This window comes from Eschrichtius robustus, chromosome 3 (genome assembly GCF_028021215.1).
Source record: "Eschrichtius robustus isolate mEscRob2 chromosome 3, mEscRob2.pri, whole genome shotgun sequence".
NCBI lineage: Eukaryota > Metazoa > Chordata > Mammalia > Artiodactyla > Eschrichtiidae > Eschrichtius > Eschrichtius robustus.
Window position 1 is genome coordinate 171,898,466 of NC_090826.1, and position 26,891 is coordinate 171,925,356.

General features: G+C 38.9%; 1 long non-coding RNA gene across 4 annotated transcripts in view; it reads left to right on the plus strand.

Moving 5' to 3' along the window:
• Positions 1-26,281, plus strand: part of LOC137763060 (uncharacterized) — a 239,240-nt gene extending 212,959 nt beyond the window's left edge. For 3 of the 4 annotated variants that reach the window (XR_011073671.1, XR_011073672.1, XR_011073673.1), the window contains 3 exons: positions 13,882-14,066; positions 24,516-24,685; positions 25,893-26,281. This is a non-coding gene — a long non-coding RNA (uncharacterized lncRNA). The remainder of the gene's footprint in view (positions 1-13,881; positions 14,067-24,515; positions 24,686-25,892) is intronic. The other variant, XR_011073674.1, reaches the window with a different exon arrangement.
• Positions 26,282-26,891: the final 610 nt, after the last annotated feature.

Consider the following 26,891-nt stretch of genomic DNA (forward strand, 5'->3'; position numbering starts at 1 on the left):
CATTTATTGCTGCTCTTTATTATTTCCTTTCTTCTGCTAATTTTGGGCTCAGTTTGTTCTTCTTTTCTGTGGTTCCTTAAGGTGAAGGGTTAGATTGTTTACTTGGAATCTTTCTTGCATCTTAATGTAGGTATATACTGCTATGAATTCCCCTCTTAAAACTGTTTTGCTGCATCCCACAAGTTCTGGTATATGTGTTTTCATTTTCACTTGCCTCAAGAAACATTTTTATTTCTTCCTTAATTTCTTCTTTGATCCATTGGTTGTTCAGGAGAACCATGATGGAATTAAATTTTTAAAATCATGAAGTAATGAACTATTTAGAAATCCCTCAGATATATGGAAATTCAAAACCACATTTCTAAATAATGTGAGTTAAAGGAGAAGTGAAAAGGTGAATCAGGAAAAAAATTCAAACCAGATGGTAATGAAAACAAAACATTTACAGTTTTGTGGTGTGCAAGCAAAAGTGCTTTAGAAGAAATTTATAGCAAAAATAGCCATTATAAAGGAAAAAAAACAATTTAATATCAATGACCCAAATTTCCAGCTAAAGAAACTAGAAAAATCTAGAAAAAAAAAAGAACAAATTATACCCAAAGTAAGTAGAAGGGTGGAAATAATATAACTAACTAAATAAATAAATTTAAAAAATGTTAATGAGATGATAGGCAATAGAAAGAAAACTAAGGAAGCCAACACTGATTCTTTTGAAGAGGAATAAAATTAATAAATCTCTAGGAAGACTGATCAAGAAAAGGAGATGACAAAATTTACCAGTATCAAGTTTGAAAGAGGCACTATTATTACAGATCCTATAGATTTTTAAAACATAATAAGGGAATATTAAAAAAAACCTTTTTGCTAATAAATTAATCAACTTCAATAAACTAGATGAATTCCTTGAATAACACAACAGGTTTGGTACCTGGTTGAAAATTATATGAAAAATCTGAATAGCCTCAAATCTATTAAATGATTTGTAATATTTAAAGAGAAAATAACATCACCTTACCCAAACTCTTTAAAAATATAGAGGATGAGGTACTATTTCCCAACTAATTTTTAAGACTAGCATAACTCTGGTTGCAAAACCTGACAAAGAAATTAAAGGATATTATAGAATAGTACCCTTTATAAACATAGATACAAAAAAGTCAGCAAAATATTAGTAAATCAAATCCAGTAATATACTTTTAAAAAGAATATATCATGGATAATATGGCTTATTCCAGGAATACAAGGTTGTCTCAACATTCAAATGTAGCTTATCATGTAGCATAAAGGAGAATTGTCATATAATTTTATTAATAAGTATAGAAAAAGATTTGGTAAAATTCAATACCCAGTTATGGTAAAGCTCTAAGAAAAGTAAGAATAGGAGGGAATATCTTTAATTTAATGAAGGACATCTACAAAAATCTACACATAACATCAGGATAAATGAAGGTATATTGAATACTTTCCCCTTGAGATTTAAGCAAGGCAGGGACTTTCATTTTCACCATTTCTATTCAACATTGTACTGGAGGTTCTAACCAGTGCAATAAGGCAAGGAAAGAAATAAGCACACAAATTGGACAGAAGAAATAAAACTGTCTTTGTACAATGACAAATTATTGTATACATAGTACATTAAAAAGAACCTATTTTTTAAAAGCCTATTAGAATTAAATGAATTTTAGGAAAGTTTCAGGACACAAGGTTAATATGAAAAAAATCAATTATATCACACTATTCATTAGCATCACTATACATGAGTAATAATGTAGAAATATATTTAAAATATCATTTATAAATGTATCACAAAACATGAAATACTTAAGAAAAGTTGTACAAGACCTCCATGCTTTTTGCATGGAAATTGACAAGCTAATTAAAAAATTTATGTGGAAATGCAATTAATCCTAGAATAGCCAAAACAATTTTGAAAAAGATAAACAAAACTGATTTCCATACTTACTATAAAACGGTGACAATCCAAACAATGTTATATTGGGAGAAAAAAGACAAAAAAGATCATTGGAACAGAATTAATGGCCTAAAAATTGACCCACAGGTATATGGTCAATTTATTATTGACTGGGACATCAAATTCATTCAACAAATGATACCAGACATCTATTTGGGGAAAAAATGAGTCTGTATTCCTACTTAACACTATAAGAAAAAATTAATCAGAAACAGTGTGATAGTTGATCTCCTGTGTAAGCTTAACTGGTCTGTGGAGGGCCCAGATATTTGGTGAAATTTTATCCTAGGTGTGCCTGTGAGAATGTATCTAGATTAAATTACCCTATGAATTGTTAGTCTGAGTAAAATAAATTGCCTTCCCCATTGTGGATGGGCTTCATTCAGTCAGTGAAGGCCAGAATAGAACAAAAGCCTGAATAAGGGAGAGTTTGCTCTCTCTACCTGATTGTCTTCAAGTTGGGACATGGGCCTCCTGCCTGGACTCAGACTTGGATTGGAACTTACACCATTGGTTCTCCTGGTTCTCAGGCCTTCAGGCTCAGATGGTACTACACCATTGGTGTTTCCGGGTCTCCAGCTTGCCAACTGCTGTTTTTGGGACTTCTCAGCTTCCATAATTGTGTAAGCTAATTCCTTATAATCAATCTCTTTATACAGATAGAGATCAAGATGTATATTATGTCTCAGTGTCTATCTGTCCCATTGGTTCTGTTTCTCTGGAGAACCCAGACTAATACAAATGGGTCACAGACCAAAATATAAAAGCTAAAATGCTAAACATTTTAGTAGAAACCATTGGCTAAACGCTTTAGGTTCTTGGGGTAAACAAAGGTTTCTTAAACAGGACTAATAATAATGATAATAATAATAATAACATAAACTATATAAGGAAAAATTGGAAAATTTAACTTCATCATAATTAAAACTTTTACTCTCCAAAGATACTGTTAAGAAAATGAGAAAACAAACCACAGACTGTGAGAAATTATTTGTGATATATATGTGACAAAAGATTTCCACTCAGGGTATAATAAAGACTCAACAATAAGTATACAACCATCTCCATTTAAAATATGGGCAAAATATTTGAATAGACACCTTAGAAACAGAGTCATAAGAATAAGAGCATGAAAAGATGATTAACATTTAACAATGACCCAACATTATTGAGTCAAAAGTCATCAGGGAAACACAGATTAAAAGCACACTGAGATACCATTTCATACTCCTTAGAATGGCTAAAATTCAAAGTTCTGATTAGTCCAATGGTTATGCAGTGAAGTAACTGGAACTCTCATACATTAATGAAGAGAGTTATAAAATTGTAAAATGTTTGGAAAAGAGTTTCATATAAAGTTAAACATGTCAGTATCATATGGCCCAGGAATTCCATTTCCAAGGTAAATGAATGCATATATACCCATACGACTGAGTAATTTATTCCAAGAGAGATGACTGCATACATACATAAAAAGACTTGTACATGAATGTTCATAGCAGTTTTATTCATAAAAGTTTCTTTTTTTAAATTGGGGTATAGTTGTATTACAATGTTGTGTTAGTTTCTACTGTACAGTGAATTGGAGTTCCCTGTGCTATACAGCAGGTTCTCATTAGTTATCTGTTTTATACATATTAGAGTATATATGTCAATCCCAATCTCCCAATTCATCCCACCCTCGTTTTCCCCCCTTGGTATCCATATTTCTCTTCTCTACGTCAGGGTCTCAATTTCTGCCCTGCAAACCGGTTCATCTGTACCATTTTTCTAGGTTCCACATATATGCGTTAATATACGATATTTGTTTTTCTCTTTCTGACTTACTTCACTCTGTATGACAGTCTCTAGATCCATCCATGTCTCAACAAATGACCCAATTTCGTTCCTTTTTAAGGCTGAGTAATATTCCATTCTATATATGTACCACATCTTCTTTATCCATTCATCTGTCGATGGGCATTTAGGTTGCTTCCATGACCTGGCTATTGTAAATAGTGCTGCAATGAAACTTGGGGGTGCTTGTGTCTTTTGGAATTATGGTTTTCTCTGGGTATATGCTCAGTAGTGGGATGCTGGATAATATGGTAATTCTATTTTTAGTTTTTTAAGGAACCTCCATACTGTTCTCCATAGTGGCTGTATTAATTTACATTCCCACCAACAGTGCAAGAGGGTTCCCTTTTCTCCACACCCTCTCCAGCGTTTGTTGTTTGTAGATTTTCTGATAATGCCCATTCTAACTGGTGTGAGGTGATACCTCATTGTAGTTTTGATTTGCATTTCTCTAAAACTTAGTGATGTTGAGCAGCTTTTCATGTGCTTCTTGGCCATGTGTATATCTTCTTTGGAGAAATGTCTATTTAGGTCTTCTGCCCATTTTTGGATTGGGTTTTTTTTTTTTTTTTAATATTGAGCTGAATGAGCTGTTTATATATTTTGGAGATTAATCCTTTGTCCATTGATTCGTTTGTGAAGATTTTCTCCCATTCTGAAGGTTGTCTTTTTGTCTTGTTTATGGTTTCCTTTGCTGTGCAAAAGCTTTTAAGTTTCATTAGATCCCATTTGTTTATCTTTGTTTTTATTTCCATTACTCTAGGAGGTGGATCAAAAAAGATCTTGCTGTGATTTATGTCAAAGAGTGTTCTTCCTATGTTTTCCTCTAAGAGTTTTATAGTGCCCAGTCTTACATTTAGGTCTCTAATCCATTTTGAGCTTATTTTTGTGTATGGTGTTAGGGAGTGTTCTAATTTCATTCTTTTACATGTAGCTGTCCAGTTTTCCCAGCACTACTTATTGAAAAGACTGTCTTTTCTCCATTGTATATCCTTGCCTCCTTTATCATAGATTAGTTGACCATAGGTGCGTGGGTTTATCTCCGGGCTTTCTATCTTGTTCCATTGATATATGTTTCTGTTTTTGTGCCAGTACCATACTGTCTTGATTACTGTAGCTTTGTAGTATAGTCCGAAATCAGGGAGTCTGATTCCTCCAGCTCCGTTTTTTTCCCTCAAGACTGCTTTGGCTATTTGGGGTCTCTTGTGTCTCCATACAAAGTTTAAGATTTTCTCTTCTAGTTCTCTAAAAATTACCATTGGTAATTTAATAGGGATTGCATTGAATCTGTAGATTGCTTTGGGTAGTACAGTCATTTTCACAATATTGATTCTTCCAATCCCAGAACATGGTATATCTCTCCATCTGTTGGTATCATCTTTAATTTCTTTCATCAGTGTCTTATAGTTTTCTGCATACAGGTCTTTTGTCTCCCTAGGTAGGTTTATTCCTAGGTATTTTATTCTTTTTGTTGCAATGGTAAATGGGAGTGTTTCCTTAATTTCTCTTTCAGATTTTTCATCATTAGTGTATAGGAATGCAAGAGATTTCTGTGCATTAATTTTGTATCCTGCAACTTTACCAAATTCATTGATTAGCTGTAGTAGTTTTCTGGTGGCATCTTTACGATTCTCTATGTATAGTATCATGTCATTTACAAACAGTGAGAGTTTTACTTCTTCTTTTCCAATTTGGATTCCTTTTATTTCTTTTTCTTCTCTGATTGCTGTGGCTAGGACTTCCAAAATTATGTTGAATAATAGTGGTGAGAGTGGACATCCTTGTCTTGTTCCTGATCTTAGAGGAAATGCTTTCAGTTTTTCACCATTGAGAATGATGTTTGCTGTGGGTTTGTCATATATGGCCTGTATTATGTTGAAGTAGGTTCCCTCTATGCCCACTTTCTGGAGAGTTTTTATCATAAATGGGTGTTGAGTTTTGTCAGAAGCTTTTTCTGCATCTATTGAGATGATATTATAGTTTTTATTCTTCACTTTGTTAAAATGGTGTATCACATTGATTTGCGTATATTGAAGAATCCTTGCATCTCTGGGATAAATCCCACTTAATCATGGTGTGTGATCCTTTTAATGTGTTGTTGGATTCTGTTGTCTAGTATTTTGTTGAGGATTTTTGCATCTATATTCATCAGTGATATTGGCTGTAATTTTCTTTTTTTGTAGTATCTTTGTCTGGTTTTGGTATCAGGGTGATGGTGGCCTCATAGAATGGGTTTGGGAGTGTTCCTTCCTCTGCAATTTTTTGGAAGAGTTTGAGAAGGATGGGTGTTAGCTCTTCTCTTAATGTTTGATAGAATTCACCTTTGGAGCCATCTGGTCCCGGGCTTTTGTTTGTTGGAAGATTTTTAATCACAGTTTCAATTTCATTACTTGTGATTGGTCTGTTCATATTTTCTATTTCTTCCTGGTTCAGTCTTGTAAGATTATACCTTTCTAAGGATTTGTCCATTTCTTACAGGTTGTCCATTTTATTGGCATATAGTTGCTTGTAGTAGTCTCTTAGGATGCTTTGTATTTCTGCGGTGTCTGTAGTCACTTCTCCTTTTTCATTTCTTATTTTATTGATTTGAGTCCTCTCCCTCTTTTTCTTGATGAGTCTGGCTAATGGTTTGTCAATTTTGTTTATCTTCTCAAAGAAGCAGCTTTTAGTTTTATTAATCTTTGCTATTGTTTTCTTTGTTTCTATTTCATTTATTTCTTCTCTGATCTTTATTATTTCTTTCCTTCTGCTAACTTTGGGTTTTGTTTGTTCTTATTCTCTAGTTCCTTTAAGTGTAAGGTTAGATTGTTTATTTGAGATTTTTCTTGTTTCTTGAGGTAGGCTTGTATAGCTATAAACTTCCCTCTTAGAACTGCTTTAGCTGCATCTCATAGGTTTTGGATCATCGTGTTTTCATTGTCATTTGTCTCTAGGTAGTTTTTGATTTCCTCTTTGATTTCTTCAGTGATTGCTTGCTTATTTAGTAATGTATTGTTTAGCCTCCATGTGTTTCTGTTTTTTATGTTTTTTTCCCTGTAATTCATTTCTAATCTCATAGCATTGTAGTCAGAAAAGATGCTTGATATGATTTCAATTTTCTTAAATTTACTGAGGCTTGATTTGTGACCCAAGATGTGATCTATCCTGGAGAATGTTCCGTGTGCACTTGAGAAGAAAGTGTAATCTGCTGTTTTTGGATGGAATGTCCTATATATATATCAATTAAATCTCTCTTGTCTATTGTGTCATTTAAAGCTTCTGTTTCCTTATTTATTTTCATGTTGTATGATCTGTCCATTGGTGTAAGTGAGGTGTTAAAGTCCCCCACTATTATTGTGTTACTGTCTTTTTCCCCTTTGATGGCTGTTAGTATTTGCCTTATGTATTGAGGTGCTCCTATGTTGGGTGCATATATATTTATAATTGTTATATCTTCTTCTTGGATTGATCCCTTGATCATTATGTAGTGTCCTTCCTGTCTCTTGTAACATTTTTATTTTAAAGTCTACTTTATCTGATAGGAGTATTGCTACTCCAGCTTTCTTTTGATTTCCATTTGCATGGAATATCTTTTTCCACCCCCTCACTTTCAGTCTGTATGTGTCCCTAGGTCTGAAATTGGTCTCTTACAGACAGCATATATACGGGTCTTGTTTTTGTATGCATTCAGCCAGTCTGTGTCTTTTGGTTAGATCATTTAATCCATTCACATTTAGGGTAATTGTTGATATGTATGTTCCTATAACCATTTTCTTAACTGTTTTGGGTTTGTTTTTAAGGTCTTTTTCTTCTCTTGTGTTTCCCACTTAGAGAAGTTCCTTTAGCATTTGTTGTAGAGCTGGTTTGGTGGTGCTCAATTCTCTTAGCTTTTGCTTGTCTGTAAAGCTTTTGATTTCTCTGTCAAATCTGAATGAGATCCTTGCTGGATAGAGTAATCTTGGTTGTAGGTTTTTCCCTTTCATCACTTTAAATATATCCTGCCACTTCCTTCTGGCCTACAGAGTTTCTGCTGAAAGATCAGCTGATAAACTTATGGGGATTCCCTTGTATGTTATTTGTTGTTTTTCCCTTGCTGCTTTTAATATTTTTTCTTTGCATTTAACTTTTGATAGTTTGATTAATATGTGTCTCCGTGTGTTTCTCCTTGGATTTATCCTGTATGGGACTCTCTGTGCTACCTGGATTTGATTAACTATTTCCTTTCCCATGTTAGGGAAGTTTTTGACTATAATCTCTTCAAATATTTTCTCAGGCACTTTCTCTTTTTCTTGTTCTTCTCGGACCCCTATAATTTGAAAGTCCGTGTGTTTAATGTTGCCCCAGAGGTCTCTGAAACTCTCCTCAATTCATTTCATTCTTTTACCTTTATTCTGCTCTGTGGCAGTTATTTCCACCATTCTATCTTCCAGCTCACTCATCCATTCTTCTGCCTCAGTTATTCTGCTATTGATTCCTTCTAGAGTATTTTTAATTTCATTTATTGTGTTGTTCATCACTGTTTGTTTGTTCTTTTGTTCCTTTAGATCCTTGTTAAACGTTTCTTGTATTTTCTTCATTCTACTTTTGAGATTTTGGATCATCTTTACTATCATTACTCTGAATTCTTTTTCAGGTAGACTGCCTATTTCCTCTTTGTTTGTTTGGTCTTGTAGGTTTTTACCTTGCTCCTTCATTTGCAGCATATCTCTCTCTCTTCTCATTTTGTTTAACTTACTGTGTTTGGGGTCTCCTTTCTGCAGGCTGCAGGGTCATAGTTCCTCTTACTTCTGGTGTCTCCCCCAGTGGGTGAGGTTGGTCCAGTGGCTTGTGTAGACTTCCTGGTGGGGGGGACTGGTGCCTGTGTTCTGGTGGGTAGAGCTGGATCTTGTCCCTCTGATGGGCAGGGCCACATTCCGTGGTATGTTTTGTGGTGTCTGTGGGCTTAGTATGACCTCAGGCAGCCTGTCTGTTAATGGGTGGGGTTGTGTTCCTGTCTTGCTAGTTGTTTTGCATGAGGCATCCAGCAGTGGAGCTTGCCGGCCGTTGGGTGGAGCCAGGTCTTGGTGTTGAGATGGAGACCTCTAGGAGAGCTCTTGCCGATTAATATTCCCTGGGGCTGGGAATTCTCTGGTGGTCCAATGTCCTGGACTCGGCTCTCCCACCTCGGAGTCTCAGCCCCGACCCCTATCTGGAGCACCAAGACCCTGTAAGCTGCACAGCGTGGAAGAAAAGGAAAAAGAAAATGAACAGACAAAGAAAACAGCAAGACAAATGGTGAAAGCAAAACCAAACAGGCAAAAACACACCAAGAAGCACACACACCCACCCACACACACACACAAAGAGAAGAGAAAACGAAAAGAAGAGAGCAACCAAACAAATGAACAAACACAAAAACGGAAGCAGACACTAAAAACTAAACTAACAAAAACAGAAAACCAAACACAAATCAAAAGCAGAAAGCAAACTCTAGGTAGGTCTCTGGACCTGCTGTGGGCACTGTGGGGCCAGCTCAGACTCTGACCTGGCCCAACTCCCGCGTGTACTTGCCCCCAAAGTCCACAGTTGCCCCCAAAGTCCACGGCATCAATTGTGGGAACGCTCGTTGTCTATTCAGATATTCCATACATGCAGGGTTTACCAAACCGATTGCAGGGATTTAACCCACTGCTCCTGTGGCTGCACAGAGAGATTTCCCTTCCTCTTCTTTGATCGCACCGCCCCTGGGGTTCAGCTTTGGTTTTGGCCCTGCCTCTGCATGTGAGTCACCCTCAGGTGTCTGTTCCCCACCCAGGCAAGTGGGGGCAAAAGCAGCGGCTGATTAGTTCTCACTTGCTCACTCAGGCCAGGGAGAGGGAAGGATACGGCAGTCACAGTTGGGATGTGCAAGGAATGCCTGCAGCGGCAGAGGCTGGCAGGAAGTTGCAATAGCCTGAGGCACACTGTGCACTCTCCCAGGGAAGTTGGCCCCAGGTTGTGGGACCCTCGGCAGTGGGAGGCTGCACAGGCTTCCAGGAAGGTGTGGGCAGTGACCTGCACTTGCTCACAGGACCCTTGGTGGCAGCAGTGGCAGCGGTAGCCGTCACACCCACCTCTTGGGTCCAAGATAGCAGCTGCGGCTTGCACCTGCCCCTGGAGCTCGTGTAGGAGGTGTCCTGCTGTCTGTGAGTGCACAGAGAAAGAAGCTCCTATGGCGGGCCCACCCCTCTCCTTGTGCATACCGTAACGATGGTCCCTTACCTGTCTGGCAGGCCCAGGCTTCTTCTTGGACTCCCTCAGCTGTGGTGCATTAGCCCCCTCAGGCTGTCTTCATGCAGTGAGCCCCAGTGCTCTCGCTGGGGTCTGACCTCCAAAGCCCTAGCCTCAGTACCCAGCCCCCACCCTCCCCAGCGGGCAGATAAGTGTCTCAGGCTGGGGAGTGCTGGTCGGCACCGATCCTTTGTGGGAATCTCTCTGCTTTGCCCTCTGCACCCCTGTTGCTGCGCTCTCCTCTGAAGCTCCGAAGCTCCCCCCACCCCGTCCCCACCAATGAGGGGTGTTCCTAGTGTGTGGAAACTTCCTTCTTCACAGCTCCCTCCCAGAGGCACAGGTTCTGTCCCAATTCCTTTGTCTCTTTTTTTCTTTTTTTTTTTTTGCCCTACCCAGTTATGTGGAGATTATCTTGCCTTTTTGGAAGTCTGAGGTCTTCTGCCAGCATTCAGTAGGTATTCGGTAGGAGTTGTTCCACACGTAGATGTATTTTTGATATGTTTGTGTGGAGGAAGGTGATCTCCATGTCTTACTCTTCCACCATCTTCAAGCCTGCCCCCCTAAAAGTTTCAAATTAAAAGTAACCCAAATATCCACCAACAGGTTAATGAATAAACAAATTGTGATATAGTTACACAACAGAATACTACCTAGCAACAACAATGTATGAACTGCTGATACCTGCAAAAATAAGGATGAATTTCACTGACTTACATTGGGCAAAAGAAACCAAGTCTAAAATAGGCAACATTAATCTATGTTTATAGAGATCAGAGCAGCACATACCTCTGATGTGTCGATTAGCTGCAAGGGGGCACAGGGAAATTTATAGGATATTGGGACTGTTCTATATCTTAGTTAGACTGTTGATTATTTGAATGTATACATTTGTCAAAATTCACTGAACTGTATACTTTTAAATGGTCTGATTTTTTTCTAGAAAACTTATACTCAATAAAATTCATTGAAAAATTGGACCACTTCCTCAATAATGTAGCCTCATGGATTTTGGGGGGAAAATATGCATATAGGTGCAACTTTCTAATGCTCTATGTCACTTTGTATCACCAAAGAACAGAAAGGGTAGCTTCTTTCACTAATATCTGGAGGTTTTAGAGATGCAATTTATTGACAGTGCCCTAAAGGTATTTCATTCTGAATATCAGTCCCTTGTCTTTTGATGAGATTAATGCAATCTAATTGAAATAAGTGAAAAAAGATCCTCACGTCTTTGGGGCAAATAATTTGTTCCACTAAACCTATCAGGACTACCTTAAAGATAGGAATTGCACATGCTGCCTCATTTGATTCTCAATAGAGCAACAGATCTAATAAGAGAGGAAGAGAGTCAACATTAATTGAGCATCAACTATGTGTCTGGGCCTTACATATATGACCTCATAACAATTTTAGAAGGTAGGAGTCATTTTGTCATCCACTTCAGAAAAGAGGAAACCAAGTTTGAGTCCAATATGAATAGTAAGAGGCACAACATGACTCAAAGGCTGTGCTTTTGATATACCCAGTGAATCTTAGAATTTGGTCAAAAGAATGTATGCATCAGAATAATCTATGGTGTTTTATTAACATGCAGATATATTAGCCTCATCCCAGACCTACTAATAAGAATTTCTAAGGATGGGCCTTGGGAATCTGAATTTTTGACACATTCTTCAGGTGATTTCTAATTAGCTCTACAGTTTAAGAACTGCAGTTGCAGATAGTACCCAAGGCATAGTCAACATTGAACAAATGCCCACTAATTAGCAACTGACTGCACATATTTACATGTTTTCCATCTGAACTTTGGATGGGAATTGTTCCTCTTACAGTCCAACTTTATATATCTATAAAATATATAATTTTTTTTTTTCTTTTTAAATTTGGCCATGATGGATTCTCAATGGTCTGGGAGGCCTTTTTAAAATTTTTATGTATTTATTTTTTAAAATTTATTTATTTTATTTTTGGCTGCATTGGGTCTTCATTGCTGTGTGCACGGGCTTTCTCTAGTTGTGGCGAGCGGGGCCTACTCTTCATTGCAGTGCGTGGGCTTCTCATTGTGGTGGCTTCTCTTGTTGTGGAGCATGGGCTCTAGAGTGCAGGTTCAGTAGTTGTGGCGCATGGGCTTAGTTGCTCTGTGGTATGTGGGATCTTCCTGGACCAGGGCTCGAACCCATGTCCCCTGCATTGGCAGGCAGATTCTTAACCACTGTGCCACCAGGAAGTCCTAGATATATAGAAATCCTATATATCTAGGATTTCTCCGTCGTGGATTCATAAATTCTTTAGTTTGCATTCTTTACTGCCTATGTGTACATATTATTTGTAACAATTAAAAAGCAAAGAGCTTTTATTGTCATAAAACAAGCTCCCAGCAATAGTATTAAATGCAAATGACCTCTACAAATCCAAAACCTCTAAAGAGACAAAGTAAATTTTTTAGAAGTTTCTGTTGTCCACTGTTTTTCATTGTTGTGAATCAATTTTATCTTAATAGTTTGGCTCCAGATTTTGTCCTGGTTCATAACCAGATAGGTTATTTCAGAGTTTGCACTTTTTCATATAGAACATTCCTCATTCTGTTCCACATGGAAGACAGCAAAAGAGCAAACAAACATTGGATTCCAAGCATTTTTGTTCATACTTACCTAATAAAATGGTTTTAAAGTTTCATGAACATTAATTTATTCCTATTTTTCTTAGCCTTGCAGATAGTTAGTGAACTTGTTGGCCCACTACATTTTTATCATGCTCATCAACCTGAAAATGTTATTCTATCATTCAGTCTCCTTTGCCTCAAAGCACCATATCCCCCAAGAAACACATAAACAAGCAGCAAACATTTGGATATGTGTACTTTTCCCATCCATTGATTTCATTCTCAAAGTACATCTCCACTCTTCTGGTGCAAGAATATTCTAAATGGATTCAATCTAAATCATTTGCTTGTTTATCTTGCCACTGAATCTGAAGTGAAAAAAGGAACTATTTAATGTACAGGCAGTGTCTTAATAATGAAAAAAAATTTAACCTCAAAATTCTCCAGATTGTTCTTGGAAAAAATCATAAAAATGGAAAGATTAGTTGACTTTTTCCTTCCAACAACTAATTCCTCTGTGCATGTGAGTGTGTGTGTTTAAATACAAAAACAGTCATAGTGCCTCAAACAATGATGTTTGTAAATACCCTGGACCTAAATGCTTACTAGGGTTGGAAATTTACACCCAAAGAAGATAATAGTCCAGTTTTAAATGTCCTTTTTCTGAGAGGCTAGAGCATTTGAAGCTTATATTGTAGCAAGTTTTAAAGTTTCCCCTGCCAAATCTAACAGGCATTATGTAATTCTACTGTCATTCCAAAATCTTTCCAGGTGACTAAGTTATTACCCAAGACTTGTAACATATTTGTTTTGGGGTCATCAGTCCTACAAAACTGTGTTCAGGAAAGTCTCTATGACCTATTACATCGCTTTTGAATTGGGTTTCAGGAGACTTCCATTCTCCTCTCTAGATTCTTCCATTTATGCTTTAAATATTAACCTCCAAATCTCTTCATACATAAAGGGAACATAATAATAGTTGTTGCAGTCTCCCCCTAGGAAATCTGTAAAGATTCAATTGTTAATTAGGTGAAGTACTTTGAGATCTTAGAAGGTTTCATAAAGTGTAAGGATATCTTTATAATTTACGTGAGGTTCTGCTTTATGGATGGGGTGTCCCCCTGTTGAAAAGGTCACAGAAAAGGCTCACAGACATGTGAAATGACAACAATCTAAGCTTCCCTCTTGCACAGCTCCCTGTCCCAATACCATTTTCCCCTGTTTTCTGGCTCTCCACCGGCAGAAACCTTCAACATTGAGCAACCTTCTGGCTTGGAGAAAAACTAAGTGCATACTTGCCTATATTCCAAAACCAAGATGATGTATACTTCCAATCGAACAGATGTGGTCAGCTGTTGATTGGGCCCAGAGGAGAAGAAATTAAAGGCATCCAAAACAACAGTGAGTAGGAAATAGGGGTGAGCAAAGGTGAGTAGATGCACAATGTCTTTCCTTTGGGGTCATTGTGTTTCCTTTCCTCATACTTGTCCAAGTTTCCCCTTTTTTCTCTGTAAGGAGATTTTCCAAGTCTTTTTCTCTCCTTGGCTTTCTTTGCTTGGTCATAAGCATAGGTGTGTCCAGGATAGCAAATCTTTCTCATTACCTTCCAAGCTGTCACAGTTGAGCTGGAATTTTGAATGATGCTCAATAAGTGTTGCCAGTTTCCATAATTCAGAGACTTATACATCCATTAAGAGGGTATCCAGGCCCCATGGCGTTTCTATTAGCCATTTCATTGAAAAATCACCAACTAAATTCATGGAACCATAGAATAATTAAGTTGGAAGGGGATGTGGAGTCCTCAGTCCAAACTCCTTCTTTCCCTCACCCCATATAACAATCCCCACCATGCCATCTCTGCAGGATTTCATTCAGCCTCAGCTCAGACAACTCCAAACACTGGGAGTTCACACCCTTCTAAGACATGTTTGTCCAGCTCTAATGATGAGAAAGTTCTTCTTCATCTTGAGCCAGAATCTGCATTCCTATGATTTTTCACTCATTCTTAGCTCTCCCTCTAGAGCAGCATGGAATAAATATAATCCTCCTTTCACACTCAATTTCTCCTAATTCTTTCCTCATCTGGATTAAGCAGCCTCAGTTCTTCCACTGTCTCTCTGTGCAAAGTCCAGTGGGTTGTCCAGTTTGGCACACTCGACTTATACTGAACTTGAAGTCAACTATAAGGCCTTTGTCTTTTCCAGATACATTGCTGTAATCCACCTCTCCCTCATGTTACACCTTATCCAGATGATTTTTTTGAGGCTAAGTGGGAGAGCTTTATTTTTATCTTCTTCAAATTTCATTGTTAGTTTGCACCTATCATTCAAGCTTTTTCCCAGTAGTGATCTAGTTTATTAGCTCTACCTCCTATGTTTTTGAGTCATTCCACAGATCTGATACCTGCTTTCAATATATATCTTCAATTGGCTGGCAAGAATGCTGAAAAAAACAGGGTCCCTATACATGTGAGTGAAGATGTCCTTCGAGGGAGTGGAATGGCAGCTGTCGCTACTCCTCCCAAATCCCCCCAAATCCCCTTTCTTTTTCCTACACACTGGTCACGGGTAAGCTTTTCCTCTCTCAGCCAACAGCCATCTCTTTGCTGGAGGGCTGTGTCCTCAAGCTATCAGAGCCCATGTTGCCTGTGCTCATGGCGAGCTTTTCTGGGAATTAATGTTTTCCTGTGGAATCTAAAAATATGGTACAAATGAACTTATTTACAAAACAGAAATAGGGTCACAGATGTAGAAAACAAACATATGGTTAACCAAGGGGGAAGGGGTGGGGGGGAGGGATAAACTGGGAGACTGGTATTGACATATACAGACTATTATATATAAAATAGATAAACTAATAAGGACCTACCATATAGCACAGGGAACTCTACTCAATACTCTGTAATGGCCTATATGGGAAAAGAATCTAAAAAAGAGTGGATATATGTATATGTATCACTGATTCACTTTGCTGTACACCTGAAACTAACACAACATTGTAAATCAACTATACTCCAGTAAAAAATTATTTTTTAAAAAAAGACTTGAGATGGGTAATAAAAATAAAATAAAACAAAATGTTTTCCTAGGGGTAGCCCTTAACCAATGACCATTGAATACACTGGAGTATAAATACCCCAGCTGTCTTGTACTTAATGCAACCACCTCTGAGGTGTGACCTCTACTGCTCAGAGCCCCCTGCATGATTAAGTCAAAGCAGCCTCCATGGCCGAAAACATGCCCTTGCTTAGCCTCCCAGTGTGTGAGTGTGTGTGTGTGTGTGTGTGTGTGTGTGCGTGTAAACTATATAGAAAATCATCATCCCATCCCTAATTTAATAATCTATTCTTTCACCATTTGTGTTCAATGGCTCCTTTATCATATATATTTTTTGTCATTTAGAATAATCTATTTCTTCTGTTGATTGATCTGTCAGTTCTACACTGATAGAAGAATATGTGGTAGAGAAAGTTCTTTCTTCATCCATTTCTTTTAACCACAGCGTTTTGGATGCCTTTTTAATTTGAAGATTGTTCTCATGAATAGAGAATACAGAGCAAAAGTGGAACTAAGAAATTCTGCCTTTTTATTTTTTTATCTCTTAATATTATATATATATATATATGTCCCTAGTATTAACGCTTCTTAATGATTTCTTTTATTCTGAATGTGATTTTAAAAGGCATTTTCACTATTGGTACCATTTGTTACAAACAGAAGTCATTCTGGAGTATATCAGTCTTGACTATTTTTACCATCTAATAGGTAAAAAGTCCATCAGGGCAAAAATCAAAGAGGTTTCAGGTATTTATCGGGATGAGGTGGCAAGAATCTGTGTAGCTATTTGAAGTTCTCCATTTCTACTTGCACGTGCTCTGTATTAAGAAAGCATAATGTGTCCTCCTTCTGACAAACAGCTTATAGACTAGTTTTATGAAAATAACATCTATATTACTATAGCAAATGCTTTCTATCCTCATATCAAATGTCTTTCAGTTTTTCACAATGCTTATATTCTTGGGTGGGGTTTCCAAGCAGTGAAAGACAGTGTTATCCCTTTATCCATCTAACAGATACTTCTGGATTGACCTAGGTAGACTATTTCATCATCATATGCTAGCCCTGGGAACATTACGTATGTTCTTATTCTTACCATTAATAGATCAAGTCTGAAGCGTTGCATTTGGTGCCCAGACATTTTTTTCCTACTGTTTTATTCAGTGAATCTGAATATGCCCTCCCTGACTAATCTTATTTCTAGGTTAGATTTCTTCTTCCCCTTCTCCTCCTCCTCCTCTTTCTCATCCTCCCCACCCTCCTTCCCTCCTTCTCCTTCTCCTTCCTCCCTTTCTTCTCCTTCTTCTCCTTCTTCTCTTCCTCCTCCTCCCCCTCCTCCTCCTCCTCTTCCTCTTCCTCCTCCTCTGCCCCCTCCTCCCCTCCCCCTCCTCCCCCTCCCCTCCCCTCCCCCTCCCCCTCCTCCTCCTCCCCTCCCCTCCCCCTCCCCCTCCTCCTCCTCCTCTCAAAGTAAGCCACCCACCTCAACTGCTTTTTTATAATGTGGTGAAGATATAAATAAATAAATACATATATATATATACACACACACACACATACAGGGATAAATATTGATAGATGAGTTATATCTGTAATCTCTATTGTATCCACATTAGTTATTTTCCTCTTTTTTCTATCAAATTTTAGTTTTATAGAGTAATAGAATTTTAAGCCTCAAAAATACTTCAGGTAAAATCTAACCTAACCCCATAATACTTTTGTAGATGCAAAAATTGAGAATAAGAATTTATGTAGCTTATTCAAGTTCACAGATTCAGTTATATTGAGTGGTCTAAACTTAGAATTCCAGTTTTCTGTTAAACATTCTTCCTAATTTACCATATTGCTTATCCCACCCATCACCCCAGGAAGGAAGCAATCATGAGAATGGAAAATGAAATAGAGTTGGTCATTTTATCCCCCTGGTTAAGTAGAATAAAAATACTGAGATGTAGCACTATCTGAAAAGAAATATTTTAACGAAATTTGGGAATTGCTTAATGATTTTCAGTATCAGTGCAAACCTTGCCCTTTGTTAGGTAGAAGAATAAACTATTTTAGAAACAAAACATTTGCATTTTTTACATGTCAGCAGCACCACAGATTAGCAGTAATATGGTTACAAAAGCACTAGGTGTGAGCACATATCTGCTTATGTTCCTTGCTTCTTTTCTTGGCTGGACAAATTAACCAACCAGCAGAGAAGCAACATATCGAATGCATGGGGGAATGCACAGGGAAACCCAGTTGTTAAATGTCTCAAAATGCATATTTTAAAATGTTCATCAACTCACTTTGAAAAATGCTCTACCACCTAAACTCAATGTCAGTGAATGACAGCAACTGTTCCAGATGGTGGCTTATGAATGTCTGTGGGAGACATGAAAGCAAATCAAACCGAAGAGAGAACTGTTTTTTAGTTGGGAGAGAGGGTGAAGGATAAATTTCAGGCAGAGGCAACATTTACATTGAGTTTGAAAGGTAGATGGGATGGACCTTTAGTGTTCATGCCCAAACCTTTAGTGTTTGGATTGGGCTCCAGAGACCTGACCAGACTAGAGGTAATTGACTAAATTTAAACACCATAATTAGGCTGAGAAAAATTCAAGAAGAATATACATTTTTTGGTTTGTCTTTCAGGTGACCTGAGGCACTATATATGCTTGGGTTTCCCTATTGATGTCAGTAACGTGTGTGTCTTTTTGTTTTCAACTGATAAGCGGAATAACCTGATAACACCCAAAGTTAAGAAGTTTCTCACATACTGGATATTTTTCTAAAAAATTCTGCACATATTTCTTTCCATCACATATATTTAGCACAATAGAGTGTTTTTCCATCTAAAAATATTATAACGAATCCCTTTACTAAACAGTGTTAATTCATACACGTATGCTTTGGATAAATATGAATTTTTTAATGTATAGTTGGTTTGAAGTGGAGTAGATTTCTTTTAACCCACTCAGATATTGCTAGTAAAGCAATTAATATAAAGGAGCATAGATACAAATGGTAGGGAACAAATACAATCCCTACTCTAAGAGAAACATCTAATAATGTGTGAAGATACTTCAACTGATATCAGAGAGGTCGTGAACAACACTGGTTTTGTTTCATTCTTTGAGGGAAGGACTAAAGAGGGGAGAGAATAATGTCCTTTTTTTCCTACTTGTTTGTGAGACTGTCGTCAGCATTGGCTTTAATCCTGGATAATCAACTTTTCTAGCAACAGGATAGAAGGAAGGAGGGTTTGTTAGTGATTTGAGCAATTTCCAAACTAGAACTGACTTAGTTTTTTCTGCTTCCTGACATATTGTCAAATCATTTTTATGAGCCCTTATGTGATTCATTGAGCCATTTGGAGAGGGTCAGAGGGCAAGGGTGCCATTTACCAGAGCAGGTTTAAGCTGGGGAAGGCGAGGTCAGAGGGGAAGAGAAAGCCTCATTACTCTGGAAGGATTCTGGGGGCCGGCTCTGAGCCTGCCTGACTGTGTTAAGCTCACATGGGGTGTTTGTTAGCACAGAACGGCGAGCTGCAGGTGCTCTGTGCTCTACAGAGTCTTCAGAGATCAGCCTCAAAGGTTTCTGTTGCTGTAAAGAGGATTAAAAGGATTTAAAAACATGGCTGGCCTGTCCAACTGCTAGCATATTTGCCAACATTTGCCAAGAGGGAGGAAAAAAGGGTAGGCTATATCAGCTACAAGTCCTGGTAGTTGGGGGAAACATACTTTTCAGGTTTCTTTTTTTCTTCTCTTTTTCTCCTTTTTTTTTTTTTTTTTTTAAATAGCCTGAATGTAGAACTGTAGCACTTTCAACTGGAACTCATTAGAAATTCATGGAGCAGAAAATGTAAGGAGTTCTGGAAACAGGGACTTTGAAAGGCCAGAAGTGAGCTATAAATAAACTGCTGCTGATATTCATTTTTTTTTCTGGTGGTTAAATACACTTACTACACCAGAAAGCTAACGTGGAGTGAACCAGGTGATTTTTGACCTGAAAACCCAGTTTATGCTGAGAAGCACGTTGACATTTATGGACTCACTTACCACATATAGATATCATAACAGCCATTACACATTCTCAAAAAGCACTTTTGCTCTCCTGTATGGGCTGCAGAAATTGACAGCCATCGCCTTCAAGTGAAAGCATGAAGGCCACACATCTGGAATCCTTGTTAAGGCACCACTGTTCCTTCTTATTGTTAATGGTTTTTAACATCAAATTCCAATTTCTTTGCTTTCAGCTTAGCCCTGGTTCAATAATCTGCCTTTAGTGGTTCTGATTCCTCTATAGTGCTCATTGATTTTCAACAAGTTCCAGAGAAGAAGCAGAGAACTGAGTTAGCTGTGTGATCTTAGGTAAATCAAATAACCTCTCTGAGCTAGCTTCCTCATTGATCAAATGGAGATAATAATAAATTGCTCTATCCCCCTACTAAGCGTCAGCATTTTAAAAATAGGAATAAGGCTGAAACTAAAGAAAACTTGCTTACTTGTACTTATAGGTAAGCTGTGAAGACACACACACACACACACACACATACACACAGCCAGATCTTCCTTTCGCATTACACCAAGTCTCCAATATCTAGGGTAATACTGTAAAAATTTGCTTGTATAAGGGGAGTCGATTTTGGAGGACACCACAGAAACCTTTGATTTGAATATGTCATATCATGTAATGTTTGTTCTAGGAATTCCTAACCTGGGTCCATGGACACTGCAGACCCAAGGACTTAGAAGTCCACACCCCTAGAAACTGAATGCAGACATTTAGTGTGCAATACAAGCATTTTTCTGGGAAGACATTCCATAGCTTTTATCTGATTCTTTTTTTTTTTTTAATTTATTCTACTTTTTGGCTGCATTGGGTCTTCATTGCTGCACGCAGGCTTTCTCTAGTTGTGGCGAGAGGGTCTACTCTTCGTTATGGTGTGCGGGCTTCTCCTTGCAGTGGCTTCTCGTTGCGGAGCACAGGCTCTAGGCACGCAGGCTTCAGTAGTTGTGGCATGTGGACTCAGCAGTTGTGGCTCGCAGGCTCTAGAGCACAGGCTCAGTAGTTGTGGTGCACAGGCTTAGTTGCTCCATGGCATGTGGGATCATCCTGGACCAGGGCTCGAACCCGTGTCCCCTGCATTGGCAGGTGGGTTCTTAACCACTGCGCCACCAGGGAAGCCCCTTTTATCTGACTCTTGAGTGAGTCTGCAAGCCTTGAAATATTTAAGAACCAATATTCTGTAAGTTCTAGGACTGTAAGGCAGTAGGTGAAAACATAGGCTGTCTCTCCAAGGAAATAGGTAACTCCTGTCTCTTCAAAGAGATAGACAACTCTTGGTTTTTCTCACAGCTTTTCCTCTTAACCACACTTTCCTCCATCTCATCAGTTTTTGGTAATGCTCAATAAGTATTAGCTATTGTTTTAATATGTTGATATCATGTAGCATCTTGATAGGCAAGTGAGACATGGAAGGAGATTTTGCCCTTGATTAACTTGCTCTTGAGTAACTTGAAGAGATCAGATGCATTAATATGAAACCATCAGAAACAATGATGAGATTATATGGAAAGAACTCAAAAAAATGATACAGATCAGTTTGCATGTATTGAGATTGAGGAGCAATCTGTGTAAGTTGACATAGGGACACTGGATGAAGAGAAGTTGGACAACCCATCAGGAGATTGAGGGGGGGAAGGAGTCAGCTTCAGGTTCAGAAGGATCCAGAGGTAAATTTAGCCAGACAGGTCAAAGCAAGATTGTGGAGAGTCCAGAATATGTGGAATTCAGATCTGACCTGGAGGTGATGGGAGCCATAAATGGCTTTGAGAAGGAAAATTACATGATGAAAACACTATTTTCAAAGCATTAATTTGGCATATGTGGGTGGGATGGAGTTGTGTGAAGAGGGACTGGAGTTGGAGAGCAAGCTGGGAGCCGTGGCAATAATTGAGGTGTGAGGTGATGCGGACCAGCTCCAGGATGGGGTTGTTTGTGAAATGTGCTGGGGCAGGAGGTGAGCATTGTATCCACCTTAATTGCTTGTTTCCTACAATTTCTGCTTCTAATCACAGTTTGCCTTGGCTATTAAACCTTCCTGACTGAAATATTCATTCCCGTTTTCCAACAGAGGAAGGAAGGAGGGAAGGAAGGAAGTGAAGGAAGGAGGGAGGGATGAAGGGAATTGTTGGAGCAGATGGGGGCTCTGGTGTGGGGACTGGATTTTAATGAACAAAGGTGGTCTCAGGGGAAGAAGGAGGAAGGGCTAGGGATGTTCATTTGAATTTATTCAATTTAGGAATAACTTCCTTGGAACTTCCCTGGTAGTCCAGTGCTTAAGGCTCCGTGCTTTCACTGCAGGGGGCGTGGGTTCAATCCCTGGTAGGGGAACTAAGATCCCACATGCCACCTGGCCCAGCCAAAAAGAGAAAAAGTTAAAAGGAATAACTTCCTTAAAAAGAACCAACGTGAGTGCAGAATGAGTGATTCTGTTCTCCTATTGACACCAGAAAGGGCCATAAGATGCTGAGAAAGGCATTTGTGCTTCTAATTGAGCACCTAAAGAGATGGCTTTCAAACTTTTTTGACCAACACTCCATGATAAAAAAAAAAAAAAAAAAATTCGCATTACAATTGAACATATACAAATATAAGCATAAACATAATTGAAATGCAAGCTATCTAGAACACTCCTACTCTTGTTACCTGTGATACACTCTGATACTTTTCTAATCTATGCATGTATGTTTGCATTTTTACAAAGGATCATTGTGACTCACTAATCAACCAGTGGGTTGCAACCTGCTCCTTTCAAACCATAGGCCTCTAAGACCCTGGGACCCAGCACCAGGATCAGGAGATTCATGGATTCACAGGCATAAGGGAAATGAGTTCGTTGGCTTCTGCTTCCTACCCACCTGCCCCACCCAAGCCTTTCTTCTCTCTGGAGTTTCAAAAGCTGAGAATAAAGAGAGACAGCTGTTCCATTAAGTTTAGAACTCAGTTTCTGAACCTGATTTCAGATTCAGCGGCTGTACCCAAACCCTCTGGCAGTGCCAGTCTACTCACTAGCTTGAGGGTTCTCACTTGGGACATGAGGCCCACACACAAAGATCCATCAACCAGGTTCACTCCCTAATGAGACCAAACCCAGACACAATGGCCACGACTGGTGCAGACATTTTAATGTCTTGGGCTGGTTCCTTATATTATCCTTGGCTCTAGGGGACCAAGGCACACACAGTAACATTCTTTACCTGCAGTTAGCTGGAATTTCAAACTAGGTGGAATTCTTTCCTACCTTTGAAACCACAAAATAAAATCAAAGAAATAGGATCTTTTGCAAACCATGGCTGTGCGTTGATGCAGAGGGGGGAAAGGCAAGCCCATGGCCTCAGGTTGGAAATAACTTTTTAAACGTCTGATTTTGATCATGAGGCCAAATTATCTGGGCACACGGTGGTCATTAAAGCCTCCTGTCTAGAAGCCCCTCATGTGCGTATATGCATACCTGTGATTTAGCATTCTGGCTCAACGGCACGTAGAACATCAAAGCAGAGAAGAAAAAGTGAACGAAGGCAATGAAAATCAATCTGGTTTAAGGGAATTGGTTCTGGCTATGAACTAAGCTAGTTATCAATATCCTGCAAAGAAAAATGCAGAGTATCAATTCTAGGAGCCATAAATCAAAATAGTGGGTACAGTTATTCCCACTTATGTGCTCACCTGTTTTTTTTTAAAAAGGCAAAAGCTGTGAGGATAACTCTGGTGGGAATGAACTCTAGTATTTTTTCAGTGGTCATTCTTCCTTTAGGAACAGTGACCTGCTTGTAACCTGACCTTGACCATTTCCCTGGAAATTTAAGTTTATATTGGAGACAGTACTGAGTGTCTTGGTGGACCCCTGGTTTCCTTTACAGTCGGAGGATTGGGTGGATGTGTCGTCTGCTCAATTTCCAAGTAACTGCCCCCCCCAGATGGTTCTAGAACTGTGGTACATTAATCCCCACAGGAGGAAGTCACTCGTTGAGTTTTGGAATTATGTGGAAAATTTTGTGTGTATGTATGGGCATGAATTTTCCTAGGAAGAGGGCCATACCTTTCATTGGTCTGCCAAAAAGATCTGTAAAAAGTTTACAAATCACTGCCCCAGAATATCACCAACACCTAGAGGTGACAAAGTAATAGGATCATCAGGCTGTGTCTTCAGGGACCACTCAAACCATGAATCAGAAAGTGAAAACACCAAAGGCAGTTGTGTGTGACCACATGGAAAGTGACTTCAGTCAGGGTAGAGTGCTGGGGTAGCCTGGGACATAGTTTGGGTTTCTGTGTAGGCCAGCTTCCCTCTGCCCCATGGCTATGCATGATATGGCAAGGAACTTATAATGTGAGGGACCTATTGTAAAGAAGGGACTATTAGGAGAAAGACGGTTTAAATCCACCTCTGCCACTGTGAAATCAGCTCAAAACTCACGTTCAGCTGACAGCAGCCCGTAGCCATGAGATAATACCACAGTTTTAGTATTGGAAGAAACTTGTGGACACCCAGATGAACCTCCATTCAATATAGCAATCCTTCCAAACTGTTCACAGTCAGTGGCGCCCACTCTCCTACTTGACCCTCATCATTGTAGAACAGCATCCAAGGATTTTAGGACCTGGATCCTGGCTGTCCCTCTATTCTCTCCTGACACGGCCTGCTTATCTTATGCCCTACTCTACTGGATGCTCTAATGGCTGTAGAATGTATCCTTGAAGCCTGAACATGCACTTTCCCAGATGCTTGGAGTGTTGGCTGCTGATGAATCTCAGATAAATTCTTTTCCAGGAATCCTTCAGTCATAGAGTGCTACCTTGCCTAGGTTATGCCCCCTGTCCTGGGGCAGCCCTCATCCACTGATCAATGCAACAGTACAAGGACCTGGACCATTTTAATCAATTTGGGATGACTATGAAGGACCGCCTCAGCTCTAGAGCTCCCCTTCAAGATTGCCCAAGGTCTCTGTGGTACCACTGCTTCTCAACTGAACATCCCTCTCTGCCCAATCCTGTTCCCTCACTCTCTTCCAGGTGATATTCCCAGAGCAGTGCTTAATGAACTTCCCGCTTACAAACCTCTGCCTCAGAGTCTGTTTCCCAGAGAACCAGACCTAAGACTCCCAGTGACTGAACTGTGTATAATTCCCTGGAAATCTCATATTCCTTCATACCTCCTCATTTTTTTTCCTTTGCCTGACTACCTTCCTTTCGTTAGACATCTAAGTAACGTCTAGACAACCTAGATCTTACGATTTGTCTCAGACACTCTCTCATACAGAAAGTCTTTCTGGAGAACTATGTATGCTTCACTGGTGCTTGCATAGCACCCTGTTCCCCACTCTGTAATAGACGTTGACGTTGCTATATGATATTAAAGTCATCTGCCTCTTCAACTAGATTAGAGGCTACTAGCCCTCAGGGTTTGTGGCTAATTCATTGTATCTCATCCATATGACCTTGCTTGGAGGAGATACTCAGTAATTCTGTATTAATCTGATTCCTGAGAGTAGAGTCCAGATTCTGCATTTCCATAGTACATTAAGGTCAGTAAAGACGCTTTGACTGGCCTACCAAATGCTGGTGGTTAAAAAGATGTGGTGCATTCAGGGAACGTTTGGGCTGTTCTAAACCAGGAGTTAAATCTTGGAACCATAGGTCAAAGTTCCGTAAACCTATAAGAAACTACTGAGCCAGGTCCATTGAGCTTTGAGACAAAACCTAGAAATTTGATGAGTACCTACTGACGAAAGAAAACTAGCTGAAGAAGGAATGTTTGCATCTTGTGGAAATATGGGTCTCTGGAAGCAGCAAAATTTAATAACAGTGTTCTTCAAGAGTCTCAGAAACCCTCATGTAAAGAATCCCTCAATGACCAGAAAACTGTCCTTGAAGACCTCAGAAGTTTCCACGTGATGGCAATATCTAATAATACATGTTGTTCTCCTGATATTAAGCCATTTACCCCTGAATCCCTGAAGTCTACTGTGATATTTATCCTCCAAGATGGCCCCCAATGACTTTTCCTCCTCCCTTGTGCAGTGTCCTGCCACGTTAAAAAGTACTGATCTGTGTAAACAATAGAATATCATGGAGTGTGATGGAGAATGATTTCCAAGGCAAGGTCATAAAAGTCATTTCATTATGGTTTCTGCCTTCCCGACTCTAGGATAGCCTGTTTTGGAGGAAGCAAGCTGCCATGTTGTGAGGACACACAAACAGCCCTATATTGAGGTCCATCTGGCAAGAAACTGAGGCCTCCTGCTAACAGCCAACACTGCTTGCCAGTCACGTGAGTGAGCTGTCTTGGAAGTGAATTCTTCAGATGCCGTGACCCTGGCCAACTTCTTGACTGACTCCTTTTGACAGACCCTTGGACAGACCACATCCATCCAGCTAAGCCACTCTTGAATTCCTAAGTTTTGAGCTAGTTTGTTGCACAGCAATAGATAACTAACACATCTGTTGAATAAAACAAGTGAAACCTATCTCTGTCATATGCTTCAGATTCACATTGAAACAAAAATACAGATCACCTAATGTAATGCCATATATTTTGTGAAGTGATTTAAAATAAATTATCTTGTTAACTTTTTATGGTAACTCTATTATGGAGGTATAATTAGCCTTATTTTTACATAGTAGAGAGCTGAGGCTCAGAGAAGTGAAGCAATTTAACCATGGTCTCACATCTAGAAAGGAAGTTAGAACTTCCACCCAGTTCTCACTGATCAGAAATCCCCTAACTATTGTACCTGCTAGTTTCAAAGGACAGAGGAAACCAAAAGAGCCATAACAGAAGGATGTGGTGTTCAGTGGTTGAGATAACACTAGATCTTTACCTTCCTGTACTGGTACAACTAATTATTTTATACCTTGACTAAAAATGTGACACAGCTGCATAATCTATTTTCTTTTACGTTTCATTTTATTTTTTCAGAGTTCTTTTTTAGACAAAATATCAAGTGAAAAAATATTGATTCTAGTGAGGAAGTAGGCTTTGAGAAAGTCTGTGTGAAAACTATTAACTATGTGTTTTATCTGGGTATTTAGACACAGGGATAATCTTCATCTCTTCACACGAACATTAAGTCACATTTAACAGCTCTTGCAGACATCTATATACCTGACTATAATATTGCATGAAAACAAATGAAATCCACATCAG